Here is a 22,191-nt window from a genome sequence, read left to right as displayed (position 1 = left end):
GTCCCATCTTTCTTTTTTTGGAATAGTACTAGAGCTCCCCACGGTGAGTTGCTAGGCCGGATGTAACCCTCTGATCTAACAGTTGCTTGAGTTGTTCCTTCAACTCAATTGCTTCCGGTATGGACATCCTATAAGGTCTCTTTGCAATTGGTGCAGCTCCAGGCACTAGCCTAATCTCATGATCTACTTCTCTTTGAGGTAGAAGTTTAATCAATTCCTCAGGGAATATGTCAGCGTATTCCTTTAGCCAAGAAGGTTCTTCATGAGACTCTTGCTTTTGATCTAACTTGTTGAGTTTGATCAGGTAAACAGGTAATCCTTTTCTTACTCCTTTTATGATCTAAGATACTTTGGCTAATTGGATTCTTGGCACTCCTGCCTCACCTTGAGTTGTGACAAATTCCCTTTCAGAGTTTCGAAAGGAAACTTGACCCTTTCCACAATGAATGTGGGCGTCATTAGGCTTAAGCCAATCCATCTCGAGTAGACACTCATGGATACCTAATTTCATGACTCTGAACTTGACGAAAGTCTTCTTTCCTCCCAGAAAGAATTCCACCTTGGCATTTTGCCTAGTACAAATTACCTCACGACCGTTTGCCAATTCCACAAGAAGGGTAGGTGCTTCTACTGTGGCTATTCCTAATCTTTTTGCACATGCTGGTGAAATAAAGGAATGTGTACTGCCACAATCAATCAAGGTTTTGAAACCTTTACCTTGATAGTTCGACGGTGTCTAAATCACCGAGAACTGGCGATTTGGTCCTTTCTTGTGTAAAGCGGCATGGATTGTCACTCTTTTAAATTCAGCTTCCATAGGCGGATCTTCCTCTTCTTCTTCTTCCTATCTTTTCCTATTGGCAATGCAAGCGGTTCTTCCTCTTCCACGGGTAACGGCTCCTTGACCGCGGCCTGCACCTTGGAAAGGTGTTTGACGATGTCCTCCGCTGAGCTTGGGACATTGCCTCTTGAAGTGACCGGGTTCGTTGCAGTGGAAACAATAGAGGTTTCGGCCATTACTTTGAGTAGGAACAAAGTTGTTGATGTTATTTGTCCTTACTTTCTTCCTTTGTCCCTGATTGTGACCTTGAACTCTCTTCATTTGAGGTCTCAATGCTCCTCTATTCGGGTCACTATAGGACCAAGTTTTGTTACCCCTTGGTCTAGCTTGCACCTCCTGAATTATAGGCGCCGCTCGAATGAGTTCATCCTGAAGATCTAATGGACGCATAGATTTGAGACAGGTATTTACGGGTGAATTTAAGCCCGTGCAAAATTTGGACACCTACTGTGTCATGTCCATCTGTGGTGCATACTTTAAAAGTGAGACGAATTTAGAGTAGTATGCGTCAAGACTGAGTCCTAGCTGTTTTAGCTCGTAGAACTCATTCATTTTCTGCGTACGATATGCAGGTGGCAAATATCTTCCTTACACGGCTTTCTTTAACTTCTCCCAGGTAACAAACCCCTCTGAAGTCTCTTGATCCCTACATCATTGCTTCCACCAAAGTCTGGCTTCACCGGTGACTTGGTGAGCATGGCGTGATTGGTAGGTGAAGTACCAGCTGCTTCAAAGTAATCCTCCATAGATTCAATCCAAATTTCAGCAACAGACTAGACGAATCTGCCTCTCCCGTCAAACTTGGGTGGCTTTATGTGCTTGAGAAGGAACTTCTTCTCCTTGGTCACAGCAATACTTGATGTAGGAGGCGAATTTGGAATCTGTACTACCTGGGGTTGTGCCTGGATAAAAGTTTTCTTAACGTTATTATATGATAATCGATGTTAGCTTATCTTTCATTTTTAGTTCAGCTATCTCGTAAATAATGTAGCTACTTAACTTTTTAACATCTCTTATGCACAACCAGATATTGATAAAAGAAGTTTTTATTTGTATTTACATGGGCATAGCCTTATACAACATTTCCTGTGATGATAATCCAATCATTACATTCAGTTTGGGGAGAACAATGTTGTATTGCATTTGTCTATAGGAACTGTGTAATAGTAGGGTTTTGGATCATGGATCTTTAGGAATCGATAATTCATTGGAAGTTCAGGATACCCTTTCTATTGGAATCCATACTTCTCATGGCGGCTCAATACTTTAATCCTGTCGGCTGGGATTACACGGGTTACTTCCTCATATACATATGAGTTCATTTCAACCCTCCAACCTTGAATATGTAAAGTCGAATTTACGTGAGCTTCCACAAAAATGAACAGCTTCACGACTTTCAAGTCTTCCAACCACTTGATCCTTTTTAGGTTGGTCTCTAAATAAGCAAACCGGTGGGCGGCTATATAGTAGATTCCTGAAGACCCCGTCCATTTTCATTCTATGTATAAAGGTGATGGATTATAAATCTGATCCAGGATGTTCATCATTCCAATTCTTTGTCTATAAAGCGGAGAATGCATTGAGGTCATAAACATGACCTGAAATACCAAAAACTTGTTCCATGCTTCATAGTTCTGCAAGACAGCATTGAAGATGAGAAAATGTTTGGACAGCAACAATTTCTTTACTTCATTTTATTGCGATCTCATAAAAACAATTCCGTTATTGGTCGGCTCTGATACCAACTGTAACGTGTCCCCTAGTATCATCCAGGACACGTCTTAGCAGTCCATCAGAAAGGATGTCTAGAAAACTCCGCCCGGCACTCCCAAGGAATGTTACGGGTTTTGGGATCTAGGTCTTTCCGCGTCTGCCATGTAGCGGAAGTATCCTGGCCCTTTCCCACTTAGGATCGACCGGAATTAGGGTTTTCCTGTTTGGTCATTAGCTAACAACAACTAGCGTCAGACCCGAGCGAACTACTTTACGCAGAAACGCTAGGTCCGAAGTGGATTCACACTGCACTTGGTTCAAGGAGAATGGGAAACGAGAGAGATGCAAGGCTCAACCTCTCTGCCATAAGTCATAGTCCCATTCTGTTCCCCTAAAACAACGTAAATCGGGTAAGACGTAACTCTAGGTCATCGTTCTCGTTATTCATTTTGATGATGATGATCATCCCACTGTTCTTCGAGATTTTTGAGAAAAGTTCCCAGCTAACTGGGACCACCCAACCGTAGGATGGACCCATGGCCCATCCTCCGCACTTTCCTTGATTTGTTTTAGTTATGTAATTATCTAACACATTAATTTGACATATAACAATCAGCTTCTTTAATTAACCCTGTTAAGCACTGGTTCCTTCACGTAATCTTATCAAGTGACATAGAAAAACAATATCAAGCAAGTTCTTTTAACATTTCATCATTATCTTTGAAATACAAGAAGTTCCGCCCGTAGGCTTGTCCATAATCCACCCGAAGGCTATCCAGTAATCCTCAGGGATTACTATTCCAAGCTTCTGCGAACTAGTATGCGGGCCTCGAGATCCAATCTCGAGTCAGGTTAGCCTCTTGTGCAGCACCACGAAGGCGAGGGATTTACGGCCAGAGCCCCCTGGCACCCAAGCCTCCTCCTGCTCCAAGTAGAACTCAACGGAGAGACCTCTCGCGGCGGGTTTGGTCCACGTTCTCGGCGCGGTCAACAACCCCCTTGGTTAGGGTTAGGCAGATAGTCGAGGGTAACTAAAACTACCTCTTCCTTCAGGCCTTTAACCTGAAGTATAGATACTCATTTAATTTGTAATTCATAATTCAAAGAGAGCCCTAACATCTCTAGCAAGCACAAACATTTCCATTAAACAACCCAGTTGTTTGGCAAACTGCTAAGGAAGTGTTCTTTCCTTTTTGAATGTATCAGCACTCGTTCCCAAGGTGTCTTGTAAATTGGCAAGATCTTTTACTTTCCGGTGTAGGGCATACCCAATTTGGTTAACCCTAAAGTTCCTTAGATATGCTAGTTTCCGGTTTACAACTTTCCTTATTTAAAAGGATATCCAAAAATACGTCTTTTTACAAGATAACTTGCATAGGGATCTGCCATCCTTGATGAGGGTTTTTACCCTTTCTCCTTGTGAATCAATCGCAAGGCTAAATGATTTCGTACTTGTTGCGCAAGTCCTGTGATGGAATAATCTGTTTAGATCCTTTAAGCTTACGTATGTCAGGCCTAGGGTTTCTTCTTTTAAGAATCTTAGGGACAAACCCTAGTTCCTTATCTTTACGAATTTATTGTCCCTATAGTAAGGAAAGTAGTCAAGTGTTTAGGGTATGAATGTTTATATGTTTAGATTGGTTCAGTTATCTTTTGGAAGGTAATATTAATGGTCTTGTCACGGTTTTGCTATCCTTGTGACAATTTATTTTCCAGTCAATACAGTTTAATTTAACTTCCATTTTCCTTAAAGATGAACTCATGCCAAATAACAACAATTGCCTTGCTAAGATGTGCAATTAGCAAAGATAACTCCCTAGTAATTTGAACATCGAAAGAAACCTTTCATGAATTTAACCATTCACAATGATTCATTGCGAAAGGAATAAGACTAATGGTGCAAAATATAATTTCTACACCTTAGGATTTAACTAAAATATACTACTATAGTAAATGGATAATCTTGCTCGTAATTTATAATGCTTGATGCAATTTGAAGAAAACTAAGTTCTATACATTGTCATTCCTAAGCTAAACTCCTTCATTACAAATAACTCGAACAAATATATCCTATCCTTAACCATTTTTATTTGCATTATCGACTTAAAACCGAATTAAAGCCAAGAAGAAAAACCTGGTTTTGGGGTGAGATATCCACATGGATACTGAGAGATGACCCTCCCGCATCTACACCTTGGAATTTCTTCGACGGCATCGTAGTTCGAATGTGAGATAGCCTTTTTCTCTTTCTTCTAGAATTCCGCCGTCTCTTTGGATCCAAAAAAGTTTATGGGTGAGTGTGGTTTTGCAACCGCAGGAACCCTTGGAGGATTTTGACTTGGGGTACAAGGAATAGAAAGCACTTATTCTCCTTCCTTCCCTTTCTTTTATCTTTTTCCCACTCTTCCTCCTTCACTCCTCCTTTTCACTCCCTCTACTTTCCCTCCCTATCTTTTATCTCACGGCTATTTCTCCCTTACGGGATACCATCCGAGGCCATGATGATGATTTGGATTTTTAGGTTCAGGGGGGAAAAATAATAAGGGGGATACGGGGGATTAAGAGGAAAGCTTAGGGAGTTGTGGGAAAAAAAAGAAAAAAGTTATGAGGGGGGTTGAAAAAGGGTTAAAAGGGGGTGATAAGGTTTAAGCGAATAAAACACGGGGGGGGGGGGGGGGGGGGGGGAAGGGCTTTAGAGGGATTAAACCCGGGGGGGGGGGGGGGGGGGGACAAGGGGGCTTAGGGAGGATTAAACCCGGGGGGGGGGGGGGAACAAGGGGCTTAGGGGGGATTAAACCCGGGGGGGGGGGGGAACAAGGGGGCTTAGGGCATAGGAAGGGGGGGTGAAAGGGGGCTTAGCTACCGCCCTTAGAAGCTTCCCCTCAGAAGCTTCTATAGCTTCTTACGTGGCAGGAGGGGGAGGAAATTCAACACCGTAATGGCGTTCTGTCAACTGGCGTGGCCACAATGAGGCGACGTTGTCCCGTCCCGGCGTACATAAGCGCCTCGTTCCCTCCCTCTCACAGCGATGTCGAGAAGGAATTCGGCGGCGTGAGCAGCTGCACCTCAGCAGCACCAACATGTCGACGTGCATCAGAGTGTCGACTCTCTCCCTCATTGCTAACGAACAACATCTCCTGGCGGCCCCCTTACATTCCTGCTGGCCCTGGTTTAAATAGGGGAGGGGAGGGGGATCTTCCCTCCCTACGTGTCATCACGCATGTTCCCCTCCCTCATCGCGAGCTCCACCAAGGAGCTTAATGGCTCCTTCTATTTCCCTCCCCCTCCAGCTCATCAGTCGGGTGGAGGGATAGGGGGGAAATTATTTTTTAAAAAAAAATTATTCATCCAAAATCATATTCATTTGTTTGAGGCAGTTTACACGGAATATTACATGCCCATAAGTTTTTCAAAACCATATGATGTGATCTATCATTGGAAAGCACTTGAAAAATGAATCTATTGAGCTATAGAGCACTCCATTTGGAGTTATAATGTTCAAGTTATGAAAAATCCAAACAATTGACTATGTGTCCCGAACTTATGGGAAATTTCCATATTCCCCAATATGGTGTTCAAAGCAGGTGGATAATATCATAGGTGAATATATACTCAATCTACTACAATGAGAAACATGTTTCCTCATGCAAAGACTGACACTATTGCCAAAGTCCTTAGCAAGGATATGGTAAAAACTGCATTAGAAAATCGTAAATTCAGGGATATAGTGGATAGTGTTGCAAGTGAATGTCTTAGAGATGTAAGAAACTTGTTTACTACTACAAATGCTCAAGGATTACGTGACAAGGTGGGATTGAGTTTTGAGTCATATAGTATGCTCTATCAACAATTTGATATAGGTTTTAAGTAGGTCTTCAAAACTAAGTGAGTAGTGCCTGTACCAAAATCATTTCATGTGAAGAAGACTCAAAAATAACTAAATGAGAAAGTTTTAGAACTAATTGGTGAGCCTACATAGCTGGAACACACACACATACGAAAGTATAGTTCCAAAGAAGTATCCTTTGTATTGAATACATCCAACAACTTTGTACTAGACATATGTAGGGTGCAGGTGGATATGGTCAAGTTCTACAATATGTCTTTGGAAGAGTGCAGAGACAAAGTTAAGTTTGTCTTCAAACTTGACGAGAGAGAGATTATCAAGGGACAAAAATTTTAATGTGTGAGTATAACAATTATGAATCAAGCATTGGATCTTGACATCAATGAAAACCATCATTTACACATCAGTGTGCAATCCAAAAATGAAATATGGTGGCTTGCAATATTTGAAGTACCAAAGGAGGATCATAAAGTACTTAAGGTTTTTTTAAACCTCACTAATATACACAATGTTATTCAACTGCAAAATAATGGAGTAACTCTACATGTTGAAGGATTTGGAGACTATCAAGTCGAATGGCATCTTGCAGGTGATTTAAAAACAATGAAGTTTATGTTTGGTTTATCGAATGCAACAAATACGAAATTTCCATGCATATATTGTATGCAAACTTGGAAGAAAGGGAAAGATGGAAAGAAAGAATGGCTTGCCAAGATAGGATGAAAAGGTGCTCCAACACATGATCAAAATGTATTGAGAAATGGAGTGTTAATCCCAATGGATCCAAAATTGGCACCCTATTTTGGAAATACCATTGACAAGGGTTCACTTTTGCACATTGCATTGTTTGGTTAGAATAATTAATAAGCTAGTATATAAATATGTATGCTTCACATACAAGATGCAGCCTGTGTTAGAAGTTGATGCTACATATGTAGAAAGGTAGAAAAAGTCCTCTCTAAAGTTGGATTGCACGGGGACCAAGTAGAGATTAAAAAAGGATGAGAAAAAATTAGGCAAGAGTGGAAATATCCCTTGCAAACCATGTTTTGGTAGACTAAAGGCTAGGAAGTTTGTATCTCCACCTTGAGATGAGGAAGAAAATATACTTGTGAAACAACTAGAGAAGTATGAAACATGGAAAAATTTTCACTTTTTTGTTCGAGATTGGAGAAATGGGGGAAGAATGAAGATTGCAAAGGCAAAAGTATGGATACATCTAGATAGATTAGCAGCTCTCTTACAAAAGTTGAGGTTTAGGGATGGTGATGCCAATACATTTAAAGAGATACTTGCTGAATCTCACAACTGTATGGTGGAGGCCTCTACTTCAAACAACATAACACACTACATGGTCAGTATTATCACCAATACAAAAATATATCATCATTGCAAATTAGTTTTTGTTTCTAATCTCTCTTTCTTATGCAACATATACTTGAGACACATGGTCCATACTTTCCAATTCAAGGGATTTTAGCACTAAGGTCAACTCAAGGCATGGAATGATCTCACTAGCAAGCTCGTTGCGCTTTTCAAAAGGCAACTAATCATGGAGGTGGCATCAATGATTCCAATTCTATGAGGCAATTATTCCAACAATGGTATAGGAGATTAGAAAACCTCTCAAGAAGAATCTATGAGTTTTGATATCGATTGCTCTATCTTTTGGGTCTACTAATCTTAAACCACACTTCTCGGGAGAAGGGACAATATAACAATGCCTATCTTAGAGAGTGAAGTTTAAGGTTATCTCTACTTGAATCTTTTATTTGACTATAGATACAATATATTATTAGAACTTTCAAAAAATTGAACTTAAATTATGAAAAGTCGATTTTGAAATTATAAGACAAAGAATTGAAATTTCCAAACCTTCGAAGATTCACTAGCCTAGAGAGAGAGGGATATGACAGGGCTAGCACGAGACAAAGAGAGGGAGGGATGGGGTGGAGTGTGGCAAATAGTGATGGCCTACCTATCAAGAATAATGGTCGACCATTGTCCGAAAATGGTGGTCCACATGCTCCAGTTGCTCCAACTCCCACTACTACTCTAGCTAATAATACACATCCTCCAACACATAAAAGGTGAAGATGGAGACCAGGCACAACTACTCTATGTGAGATAAGGAAATTCTAAAATATTGCTAACTTAATTATTCCTACGACACCATTCTCTACATGGTGCGAGAAATACTACAAGATCTGTAGTCAGGCAGTATCATCACAAGTTCTTTTAAAGGAACCACTCAAGGAATGTGGGGCGATGGTCAGGGAGATGGTCAAGCCAAGCCTTGCTTGCTCTCCTAGAGGTAGCTAAAAGCTACTTGATTAATCTCATAAGTGATGCTCAACTTCTAGCCATTCATACCTGATGTATCACAATTAAGCTCATAGATTTGATTCTTGTTTGTAGGATTCACAACAACAAGGATGCATTTAATCTTAATGTCAACAACATGCTTTGAGAAGCTACCTTGTAAATGGATCTATGTTTAGCTCAAGTCTGGTTGTAGATTTTTTGGAGCTTAGTTTTTGGTTATCCTTCCAATAGACCTTCAAATATTTAATTACAGTAGCCTTCAAAACAGAGCTAGATATTGCTATCTCTAGTTGTACTTAGTGCCACGTACTATCTATCATGTATTTTGTGTTTTTGTAATGCTATATCCAAAATGTGATATTCTATTTTTCCCATGTCTTGCTTTGTGTGAATTTTTAAGTTTCCAATTTTGCAAGTAGTCTCGTTGAGGATAAATTTTATGTGCAATCACCCACACATCGGTGGACAATTGTACTTGGGCCAATGCACTATATCTTTATTGTATTTTATGGTTTGCCAATACTATATCCGATAAATGATATTCCATTTTGCCCATGATTTGTATTTTGTGAATATTTAATTTTCCAATGTCGCACGTTGTTTGGTCGAGAATACATTTAATATGCAAGTACGCACAATCAATGATTTTTTTTTGTTCTCAGTTGAAGTATAATCTAGTTAATGCATTTTTCAAAAAAAGATTCAATCATCAATTTTATAAATCAGAATGTCGTGAAACTTCACCCATGTGCCAAGCATTATAAGAACTCATGAAAACTAAAAAATTGGACCTATCAAAAGCCTCTAGGATGCCTGATTAGAGGCTCATGTCATGTGGAGCCCCGATTTCCTAGATTCAAGGCCCCACATGTGAGCCTTTAGCCAGGTGTCCCAGATGCTTCTGATGAGGCCTTTTTTTGGTTGGTTGATGTGTCCTAAAAGATTTCATAGGTAAAATTTCAAGTCAATTTGGTCCCTGGTCATATTTTTTTTAAAATTTGGATACATTAATTCAAGTTTATGGATTTTTAAAAAGTTTAGCTATAAGTTAAAAGTTTCACTTCATTTTACCCATTTGAGTTCTATGTTTCAAGTTCTCAATCATGGAAGACATGGCACACACCAAGTAAGTGGCTCCTTGGAGATTTCCCCCAAGAACGCATGTGCAGAGGCAATCCCCCCCTTACTCTACCATCACCACCACCATGCCACAATCGCAATTGTCGATGGAAGCCAGGCACAATGACCCTTCGAGAGATCAGCCATTATTAGAAGACCATATATTGATACCAAATGATGCATTCCAAAAGGTCATGCGAGAGATGATGCATAACATACTGATTAGAAATAGCATGAGGCACTTCCTCAATAGTTCAAGTGTGGATCCACTTGATCGGTAGACTGCCCCAGGCTCTCCTTGCAGTACAGGAAGCTGTTGAAGCCTTCATGATGATTGACTTTTTCGGAGACTCTATCTATGTAGCAATGCATGCAAGGAGGGTCACTATCACTTGATGGGATCTATGATTAGTGAGATTCTTTCGGTGTCGAAGGGATAGTCTAGCTAGCTAAGAGCAACAATAATATGAGTCTACATCTATGGAAGCTAGCTTCTAAAACGATTTTGTAAACCCTACTTATATCAGATCCTTTGTAAATTGTTATGAATATTAATAACATTTTCTGACACATCTTATTTTTTTTTGTCTCTTGTTATTTGTTTTATTTATTTATTTAAGTTATCATTACATGTCTTTGGATAAATAAATATTATACAAAATTTTGATAAAGCACTATGTATTAAATGTAAATGATGAATCATATTGCGTATAATTTTGATAAATAAGTATTACATTTAAACACAAATAATAATAAAGGACATGTATCAAAAACTACATTGTACGCAAATCCAACAATATCGATTTTTATTAATACAAGAGAAGATTATAAACTATGTTACATTGCAAAAGAGACATCATTAGGTATAAGTACATCTAATCTATCCTAGGCTTCTTAGAGCTAGAACTGTTGTTGATGCAATTGCTGCTATTGCTGTATATACAATTGTGTCTGCTAATTTTCAAGCTGCATATACATGGACATATTCTGTAAAATCTGCTTTAGATTATCTGTTGAAGTACTTGACGCAGCATAAGTGATGGAGCTGAAGTAGAGGACGCAGGTGGAATTGTAGAAGAGGCTGAAATGGATGCTGAAGTATCTCCCATCTTAAAATTTCTGCGACGCTTTCACATCGAGTTCACCAAAGATGTCAAAGGGTTTTCAAAAGCAAAGTCGCGACCACAGAAGACTTTAAATAATTTTAGGATAGAAGGTCAATAGTGACAGCCTTCACAAAGGATCATATTTGCATTCCAACAACTCTTCAGAAGATGCACGTAGTTTTTGAGAATTCTGAATCCATTCTTCACATCTAGAAGAACACTTGTATTCAGTCCTTCAAATGTAATAGACATGCCCTTAACCTTCTCTGCAGTCTCCTATGGTAGAACTTTGTTATTGGCCGTTGCTTTCAAGAGAGGATGTGGCTGATTCAGCAGAGAAGTTTTGAATAATATATTTCTACTTCATCTCATGACTAACTTGTATCTAGTCATCATCAGTTGCAAAGAAGAACCCATGAATTCATAAAAAATATTAGAAATTTTCTTATCTTGTGGAGTGGTTTAATACCTTTACTCTTCAACCTCCAAAGACAGACTAGCATGTCAATTCCTGTCACTGTTAGAGAACCTTAAGCTGATTGATCACTTCATCATGTGCTTGTAAAAGAGATCATAAGGTCTGGGATTGATGGAGTATTTCTATCGGAACACAGAGTACAAGAAGTTGTTTTATGAGGAGAGTCGAGTAAGGCTCTTTGTGCTCTATTGACAGAAGGAACAAATATCCAGCAATCACGACAGTAAGGATTAAGCTCCTACTTTCCTGATGATATGTGGGAAATTTTATTTCTCATAACTCTCCATAATCCCGATAGATCTATATTATTTGCCTCCATATACTCATCTTCAGCTCATCATGATAGAGATGGAGGGCGGTCAGCTTCTAATCCTCCGTCGATGATGTCCTCCCTTGAGTACCATAAGTATTCATGCAGCTTGCAAGCCAAAGCAGGCTCGATTTTTGCAGTACACTCTGTGTCTTCATTGGAGGTTGATAGGTGGGTCTTCAGGATCATGAGAGCAAAATTCAAGAACCAACTCTAATGATGTGCTGTTGTTAGGGATAAATAGCTTGGCCACTAGGTGAGATAAGACTCAGAGTCATCTTTTCTTAAAGGAACCGGGTTTGGAACTATGGGGCGAGGGTAACTATTATTTTGGAATGCACCAGGACCTCTGATACTTGGAGCAACTTTCCTCTTAATGAACATTATCTCGGACGCACTACCAGTTGCTTTCTTGCTCTGGACAGTAACAGTAACGTTGGTACCGCAAGGCCACACTATTGTTCTCCCCTTAGTAGGCCGGTTATCCACATCATCTGTCGTGGCACTGCTCAAGATTTTCTACTTGTATATTGCGGCTGGACATAGCTTCAGATCAAGACATGAATTAATACTATGGGGTGCGATAGTGCAGGCCGATATTAAGTTATTGTAGCCCTACTCGATGTTAAGGCGCATGTGATCAGAGAGATATGTCTAACATCCTCATCCGTCGCTCTATATTGCAGCAGCTATGTCCTGTCCTTCATCTTCTCTATCGCAACAGTGTGTTTGCCTCCGAGCTCCTCTTGGGTTCTCCAATGAGGCGCTCCATGTCTGAGAAGATCACATAAGAAAGGGTAAAGCAGTTACCACTAGCGTCGTCATCTTCCTTTGTAATCATCGGCTTCATCTTCTCTTTTCATTCCATTCTGAAAAAAAATCCAAAATTGTAGAGCAGAGAACTTATACTCCCAATTCCCCCAAAGCATTAAGCATTTTCTTCCCCTGTTCTTCCTGTTCTCCTCGTGTCTTTCTTCTGTCGGCCCTTTTTGCCTCCAAAACTCCCCTTTCAAAAATAGTCCTCCCTTGCTTTTTCTTTCTCATGCCCCCTTTGTCCTCTTTTCAAAAATAGTCCTTTTTTAATAGCATCTAAGCAAATTAAAGGGTGCTTTCTTATAAGCTTCAAAGTTTGTCTTGCCTCACCAAAGGGCTCCAGTTTGTCAGCTTTATGAAGAGAAATACTCCATGCCCTGCGAAAATTTGCAATATCTAAAGCCCACTTTTTGGCGTAGTCAAGGAGCTCTTCTGATGGCACAATGGCATCGATAAGGCCCAATTCAAGAGCCTCTTCAGTAGAGATAGACTTTGATATCAGGATCATATCCATGGCTTTTGACAAACCAACTAATCGAGGTAGACATTGAGTGCCTCTAGCACCTGGAATGACCCCAAGTTGAAGTTCAGGAAAGGCAAGCTGTGACTTGGGAGCTGCAATTCGCCCATGGCAGGACATGGCTAACTCTAAGCCTCCACCAAGCAGAATAAAGATGCAAACATAACAACTAAGTATGTACAAAAAAAAAAGATATCACACACACAACATTTTGGTGGATTCCACACCTCGGATGCACAGTAGTACGACATCCACCCCCTCTAATCTTGCGCATCCTCCGGATGGGCCAACTACCCATGATCATTATCATCAAGATCCACAAACTGATCAATCTCTTCATTGAGCATTTCCGGTATATCAGCAAGATTATCTGTCATATCATATGTCTCTTCCATTGGATTTTCTTCTCGTTGCTCTTCTCTTGCAAATTCTTCCAATGCATAATCTTCATCATCTCTTTTCTTGAAAATCTTGATTCCTTTTCCTGCAATAGGCACTCTAAGCACTGTCCCATCCAATTCTGTCAACTCATATGTTGCATTATCAAAGACATGCTGACTATGTACGGCCCAAACCATCTTCCGAAGTGCAGTATGCTGATTTTCAAGGCTGCTATCAAAGACTAATACCCAGTCTCCCTCTTCTATTACTTTAGGCCGCAAGCGATGCCTGCTGTCAAACCTGTCCTTATTTCTTAGTCTAACAACCTTCAACCTGTCAATAGCTAGCTGAATATCATCTCGTCTTCTCTCCAACTGTCGAATCTGAAGAGCTAAGAGCTCCGCTCTCGTCAAATCCTCCTGCCAAGGTAAAAGTGACCAAGTTAAAGCACAAGTCTCAATCAGCATAACAGGTTTTTAACCATACATCAACTATGTAGGCATATATCCTATGGTAACACTGTGAGTCGTACAATCAACCCACAAAGCAAATGGTAGAAGTCTTGGCCATTCTCCAATCCATCCTCTGCATGCTTTCGCTAATGCTTTCACTATCGGCGGATGCCCTCTTTCACTCTTTCCATTTCCCTCTGGATTGTATGCTGTGGTTAGAGCCAACTTGATTCCTAGTTGAGGGAAAAACTCCCTAGCTTCATCTGCATCCAATTCACCGCGATCTGCAGTGATCTCACCCACACAGCCATACCTGCAAAAAAATTCTTCCAATAAGAACTTACACACTGCACTAGTGGTCTTCCTTCTCAAAGATCTACCCTCAACATGATTGGTAAGATCCTCTCTAGCCAAAACAATATATCTCATTTGCCATAGACCCATAGGCATAGTAACTAAGTCAACTACCCACTTATAATGAATGCATAACGGATAGGTCGGATGAAGCTCATCTCGATGATGCACTACCGAATACATCTGGCAATCTCTACAAGTCTCTACAAAGTGAGAAACATCTCTATACATGCCTTTCCACCAATATTTCTCCTTGATTTTCTCATAAGTAGCCCACACTCCTCTATGTCCAGCCCAAGGACTCTCATGAAACTCCCTCATCACCTGTAACTGTGTCTCTCTATCGCAGACAACCCGCAAAGGTAATCCGCCTCTTTTCTTCGGATGCTTCCAAAGAAATCCATCCTTGAGAAAATAACCATAGGCTTTCCTTTTGATCTTCTTGAACTCTTCATCTGTCCATTCATCTCTTTTGCTTAGTGTACTAAGGTACTTCCCAATCTCAACTAATCTCCAACATAGAGTTCTTCTATGAAAGCCACAATATCATAGACATGGCAAACATGTTCAACCATAGTGGCTGAAATTTCTGCATCATCCTCTTCTGCAAGTGGTATTTCCTCATCATCATATCTGGCTCTAGACAACATATCTGCCACTGGATTATCCTTTCCTGCTATGTGTTTAAATTCTGGATTTAATGACTTGATGTATACAATCCATCTCAGCATAGCTATATCCGGAGTAGAGCAACTCGTAATCATACCTATCAATGGAAAGCAATCTGTCTCTACCACAATTGAGGCTCCAATAAAGTACTCCTTGTCACATTTGAAAGCCGTAACAATCCCCAGTAACTCCCTCTTGATTTGTGGATATCTCCTATGTCTCTCATTTAGGACTTTCGCCCCAAACGGAATAGCATATATGTTTCCATCTGCATCATCTTGACCCGTAGCCCAACCTATGCCAATTGGACTAGTGTCAACTGTCAATACAATAGGCCTCCCACAATTATGATCCGCTTTCCTGAGAGTAGGAGCAATCTGCAATAACTTTTTTAATTTTTGCATGGCTCTAGTGTGGCTCTCATCCCAATAGAATTTCTGCCCCTTTCAAAGCAGCTGATATAAACAATCTGCTATGTGTGCAAAATGAGGTTTCCAAATCATATAAAACACATAAACTCCAATGAATCTCCGTACCTCTAAAGTGGTAGAACAATACTTCGTAATCTTGCGTATAGCATCCACCTTATAAGGTGAGGGTTTCCTGCCATAGTATCCACACATATGTCCAACAATGACAACCTCATTCACTCCAAAAACAGATTTTTGCCCTGATAGTGTCAAGTTCACTTCTTCTAACCTGGCCAAAATCTTCTCACAAGTTGAAATATGATCAGCCACAAAGTATCTGTATCCCTGCTCATTTAGACTCTCATTCTTATCTTCTTTTGCACACCCCTTAATGGGCACATCATCCAAGAAAGGCATGGTAAGCTAAGGTATATAATCACAAAGGACCTTATGCATGGCATTCATCATATGCGCAATAGAATTAGTGGCACCTTGAGGCAAGGTACACATCTTGACAAGTCCAATAGGAGTTCTCATAGTGATTATGTCCCTGCTTTCCAAAGCCAGCTGAAACTGATCATATCCCGAATACAAATCACCTAAAGAATAGATGGCACATCCAGCAAATGCTTCTGCAAACTCATCCACAACTGGGCCTATACCAACATTCCTGAAAGTAACTCTGTTTACTAGTTGCATGTCATGTATAAATCGGAGAGTACCATTCTTCTTTCGAACAGTAGACCACCTATTTGAGTATGGTGCAGATGAAGGCTCTAGGATTCCCATCCTGATTTTCTCATTTAACAAATCAATCAGCTTTGGTAGGTGTGCCTTAGACACTGGAATAGGTCGGAGGTTCCATGGAATATGAGGAATAGTAAAGATCACTATAGGAGCAACAATATCTGGATTCACACATCCAATCTCATGCGGGAAAAAAGTAAACCCCCTTCCATGTTGCTCAAGCATCTCCTAAAAGCATTGCTTGTCTGTGGGTAGCAAGAAATCACAATTTCCAATTTTCAATTCAGCAAGAGTCTCTACTGAAAATTTATGGCCTATATGCTCTGGATTCCTCAAAATTGGTGACAAAGGAAATTCGGTATGGCAGCCTCTATACTATGCCAAACTCCCTTCTGCCATAGAGTGAATGAGATAAGGGCACCACCTAGTCATGGAAGAGCGGACTAGGACGCTATGCAAGAGGGAGAGGAGATTGTAAGGGAGAAGAGATGAAAACTAAGAGAGGAAGAGAGAGTGAGTGAGTGAGAATGAGAGAACTACGAAAAAATAGATGAATCAATAAACTTAAGAGATGGAGAAACCTCATGACATAACCAATATACACAATATGGACACCAATATCCTGGGCTTATTACATTGTAGAGCATGCATAAGCTATAGTAAGAGAAGGAATTCCATAAGCTCATGAAGGTGAATGGGGAAGGCTCAATAGGGCTGAAGGAGGCCTCTTTGCTCTCTCTCTTCTTACAAATTACAAAGGAGAAGGCCTCTTTATATAGGCCTTGAGGGTGTTTAGGGAGGAGGTTAAGATGTAATAGGAATTAACACCACCAAAGTTGCATTAAGGCGGTTCCACCAATATGGAAGCTCCATCTAGATGTTTTGTTGACCAATTTGTACTTAATCAAGCTCCATCATAGGTGAGTTGTCTCCATTCTCCCCCCCATAGCTTGAGTCCAAGAACTCTCCTATAAAAAAATATAGAGAATCTTCATAAAATAAGATCATATCTAGCAATAATAGAGAGAGAGTAATGAGAGTTCATACATTACTACTACAACTAAGGATGATTTGAGGGTGATTTAGGAGGGGAATTCTAATGGTTTTATTAGCTTGAGAGAGAGGATAAGAGAGGAGAAAGGGTTGGGGTCTAATGAATGATGTTTTATGGAAGTGTTAAGTGTGGGGAAGAAAGTATGGATGTGTATTAAATTGGGAGGTGGTCTCCACTGCAGTTGGAAAAAGTTGGCATCCACCATTTTGGCCATATCTCCCGACTCGTAGCTCCAAAAAATTATAAAAAAATACCAGCCAAAACTTAAGCTCACGCGCTACAACTTTCATATGAAAAGTTTTTTTGGATTGGAGTGGAAGTATTTTTAAAAAATCTTACAAAATCATGTGCCTGATTTTTCTTTCACTAATGCTTTCAAGAAGGGTCCCATTTGGTTGAATTGTCATAAGGCTCCAAAGTCATGACATTATGAGCCTCACATGCCCTTTGGATGGCTCCAAATCCATTTCATATCTTTCCTTTTCACATTATTCCTTTTTACTTCACCTTCCTCCATTGATCTTTACTCTTCACCCCCCCTTGGTAAACCGGTCCATGAAATATTTTCATCCAGTGATGTCTTGGATTTCCCAAGAGGTTGTTCCCACCCTCTTCTTTATTTCAAAGCTCCAAATGTACAAAAAATCAACAAAATGTTAGACAAATATTTTTTGTGATTTTCTCGGATCATATAGCCCCCCCCAACCTGGCTAGAGGTATTTATGCCTCTAGACACTCTTTGGTATCTTGAGCTAACCCCACCCTGATGTGATAGGGTTTTAAGCGCCATCCATTTACACTGGTCTTGTGAACTTTTCCTTCAATGTCTTGAAGTTTGTAGGAGCCATTGTTGAATTTTTTTGTGACCCAAAACGGTCCCTCCCACCGGTAGAGAAACTTGCCATCCTTTCTTTTATCAAAGCGATTGTCATATCGAAGCACTAAAGATCCCTCCTTGATGTTTTTATCTGTTAGCTTCTTGTTGAAATTTTCTCTACGCTTCTCAGCTTCCTGGGAGTAGTGGTTGATGGCTTCTTCACGATCCAATTGTAGCCTCTCTAGGTCCAGTAATCTTTTATGTAACTTCTCCTTTTGAGAGCCTACTGTGCCACCTAATACTCGAAGGCTAGCTAATTTTACCTCAATAGGCAAAAGAGCCTCTTGTCCATAAACTAGATGAAAATGTGTGAACCCTAACATGGTTTTGAAGGAGGTTCTGTAAGCCCATAGAGCTCCACTAAGGTGCTTGTCCCAATCCCGGGGCCTTGAATGTACCTGTTTGCTGATGATTTTACAAATCATTCCATTTACCTTTTCGACCAATCCATTGCATTGAGGGTAGTAAGGGGTAGAGTGTCGTCGTTGAATATTTAGCTTTTGCATGAGTTCACCCACCACATTAGCTCTAAACCCTGGTCCTCTATCTGATAGTATTTCAAGAGGGGTACCAAACCTACAACAAATGTGGTCAAAGATGAATTTACTCACTTCCTTAGTAGTGATTCTTCTAGTTGGCATAGCCTCGGCCCATCTAGTCATGTAATCTACCCCCATGATAATATACTCTTTTCCTGATGGAGTGCGTGGTAGAGGCCCTATGGCATCAATTCCCCACTTCTCAAAGGGTCCATAGACCTTGATTGGGGTTTGGGGTTCTGCTATGAGCCGTCGTGGTCCTGATTTCTGACATTCTTCACATGTTTGACACCAATATTTGACATCTCGGTGTAGACTGGGCCAAGTAAAGCCGGCTTGTAGAACCTTTCTACTTGTGATGTCGTGTGCAAAGTGGCCTCCACACACATCATCATGGCAAGCTTTTAAGATTTCTTCAATTTCCCATTTTGACGGCACTTTCCTAAGCACACCATCCTTACCAAGACAATACAAACTGTCATTTACTATGCGATATCTTGTAGCCTTCCGAGCTAGCCATTGTCTTTCTCCCTTAGTCAGGTGTTTGGGAGCTTCTCCTTGTTCTAAGAGATGTAGAATATCTTCTAAGTCTTCCTTGCCTTGTCGAAGTGGGGGTTTGATAGCTACTGCTCCCACCATTGACTCGTTCAGCTTTGATGATGCTAGATGGTCGGCATCTTTGTTCTGGTCTCTTGGCACATGATGTACTTGTGCCTCCCTAAATCTTCTCATAAGAGATTTGGACTCTCTCATTTTACTAGAGAGGTTTGTATTTTTGCATGCCCATGTACCTTGCATTTGCCTTACCAATAGCATGGAGTCTCCAAAAGCATTCAATCTCTCGATTGAATTACTAAGACACCAACAAAGACCATGAATTAAAGCTTGATATTCTGCCTCATTGTTAGAGTGGACACCTTCCAAGATGATTCCTTCACAATAGATTTTCTCTCCTAAAGGAGAGAAAACAACAATGCCTGCGGCTGCCTTATCCTTAGTTCTCTTGTGTGCACCATCAAAGTAGAGGCTATAAGCATCTACAAGAGTTTTTATGGATGGGGGTGGTGGAAGGTTCTTTCTTTTCACCATGAGTTTTTTCTCATAGCACCTATTTGTCAAAATATCAGCCAAGCATGCCCGAGTTGTTTTTTCAACCTGCACTGTATAGTCAAACTCTTGAAGTCGGACCACCCACTTTGCTATTTTGTCAAAGATTTCCATATGTTGTAGTGCATAGGGAAACATATCCTCCACAGTGATGATCACAAACCTCTTTGGAAGTAAATATGGCCGAAATTTGGTTACTGCAAACATGAGGGCCAACACTAGTTGTTCCATGGAGGTGTAAGCCTTCTCTGAGGCTTTCATGAGGCGGCTGGCAAAATACACAGGCCTCATGAAGGATGTTTTTTGATCTTTTTGTAGGAGAGCAGCACCAATGGCCTCTTCTCCCACACTAGGGTTTACAAAGAATGTTTCTTCCCAACAAGGCTGGAGGATTATAGGAAGTGACCCCAACATTTTCTTTATCTCCTTAAATGTCATTCACTCTGTTCACTCCATACAAGTGTTTCTTGGCGTGTCACTTGCTGCAGGGGGTATATGGCCTGAGAGAGTAAGTATATAAATCTACCCAAATATCTTAGCTTTTGTAAGAAGGAGACCAATTGTTTGATGGAGGTTGGGGAAGGTAGTGCTAGCAATGTTTCTACCTTATTTGGATCTACCTCAATTCCTTCAATTGACACTACATGCCCTATTAGTGTAACCTTGCTTTCCCCAATGTGACATTTATCCTTATTTAGTTGTCCACCCAACCTAGCTAAGCGAGTAAATCCTTCATCAACCTTGCATAGATGTATGTTCCTTGAGCTGTAAATACAAAAGTCATCTATGAAAACCCTTATGGACTTACCAAAGTAAGGTTGGAAAACCATATTCATGAATCGTTGAAAGGTTGCTGGGGCATTTGTGAGACCAAAGGGCATGACCCGAAAGGCAAAACAGCCCCATGGTGTGATGAAAGTGGTCTTCTTTTGATCCTCCTCTGCAATGCGAATCTGGAAGTAACCAGAGTAGCCATCACACACCATATACCGCTCATGTCCCGCTACTTCATTCAAGATTTCATCCTGAAATGGGAGAGGGAAGTGGTCTCTCTTTGTTGCAGCATTTAGTGGCTTGTAATCTATGCATACTCACCACTTACCATTTTTCTTTGGCCTCACTACTACTGGGGAGACCCATTCTGAATCTTCCACTAGGTATATGAATCCTGCATTCAAGAGTCTCTTCACCTCCATCAATAGTACATCCTGTTGCACAACTCCCAGTCTTCTCAATCTTTGTACTATAGGTTTGCTTCCTTCTTTGAGTTGGATGTGATACTTCACTGCAGTGACACCTGTAATGTGAGTATAATCAGAAATAAACAATGATGCATGCTTCTTGAGAACATTCACATAACCCTCCCTTTCTTCATCCTTTATATCCTTGGATATCATCTTCTCTAGGCTAGCATCCCACACATCTCCTTGGATTCTTGGGTTGTCTTCTGATAAGGTAGGTTCTTTTAAGGTGACGCCCATAACTTCGAGAGTGCTATCACTCTCTCCACTTGAACTCTCTTACTCTTCTACTGATGAGGAACATCCACTTGAGCTCCACTCATCGGCAGACGTTTCTAGTTCAAGGTTCTCTTGATGCCCACTCTTCAAGTTGTAAACCACCTTTTGATCATGGCCACCCACCTTACGTGGCCTCAACTCCAGATCTCCTGTTGCCCAATCTTGCCTAGCTCCGATGCCCATAAGCCAAGGTCTCCCTAGGATGAGGGGATATCCTTCCCCCTTTACTAGCATCACATAAACATCCACTGCTGCAGTGATTCCAAAAACAGAAACTCTCAAAGCTTTCACTACACCCACACATGTGACCGCATCATTGTTGGCCATCTTTGCCCTGAAGGTTGAGGATTCCATTACTTCTAAACCTAATTGATGCATAAGTTTTTCTGTCATGACACAAACCTCTGCTCCACTATCGATGTATGTTTTTCGAATCCGTTGACCTTTAATTTGAGCCTCCACTATAGGCACTATATCTTTGAGTCCATATGCCTTGATTGCACTAACCATTTTACCTTGCCTTGCCCTTGTGCTTACCATTTTTGACCATTGTCGTCGTAGCTTTGGAGAGGCATGAAGTAGTTGTGGCCAAGTAATTTTTGGCCCTTGAGAGCTCACGTCTGCTACCAGATCATAAGGTTGTGTCCGAGAACCCAAAGGGAAGTCAGAGATATCAATTTTAGACCTAGTTCAAGTCTTTCTCTTCTTCCCTTCATCTCCAAGTGCCCGTGATGTACTTGCCTCATTGGTTGCTTCCTTGCTTGCCTCAGTCTGGACACGTACCCGCTTGATAGGCATGGTCTCTACTACATCTACCTTCATCTTACCTCTTGCTATTTCTTCTTGGAGCCTTCTATCCCTGACCACCTCCTCTATTTTTATGACATTAACATTTTGTTGAACAACAGGGGTTTCAGCTTGAACATAAGGTGGTTGTAAAATTGCAGGTCGTGATTGCTCTTGCTCTTGAGTCCTAGCACGAGGAGGGCTTACTTGTTGTCGAGGACCT

The sequence above is a fragment of the Lygodium microphyllum genome, chromosome 22 (genome assembly GCF_053477565.2).
Source record: "Lygodium microphyllum isolate KBCC chromosome 22, Lygodium_microphyllum_v1.1.10, whole genome shotgun sequence".
NCBI classification, from domain to species: domain Eukaryota; kingdom Viridiplantae; phylum Streptophyta; class Polypodiopsida; order Schizaeales; family Lygodiaceae; genus Lygodium; species Lygodium microphyllum.
Note: the sequence above shows the minus strand (reverse complement) of the source record.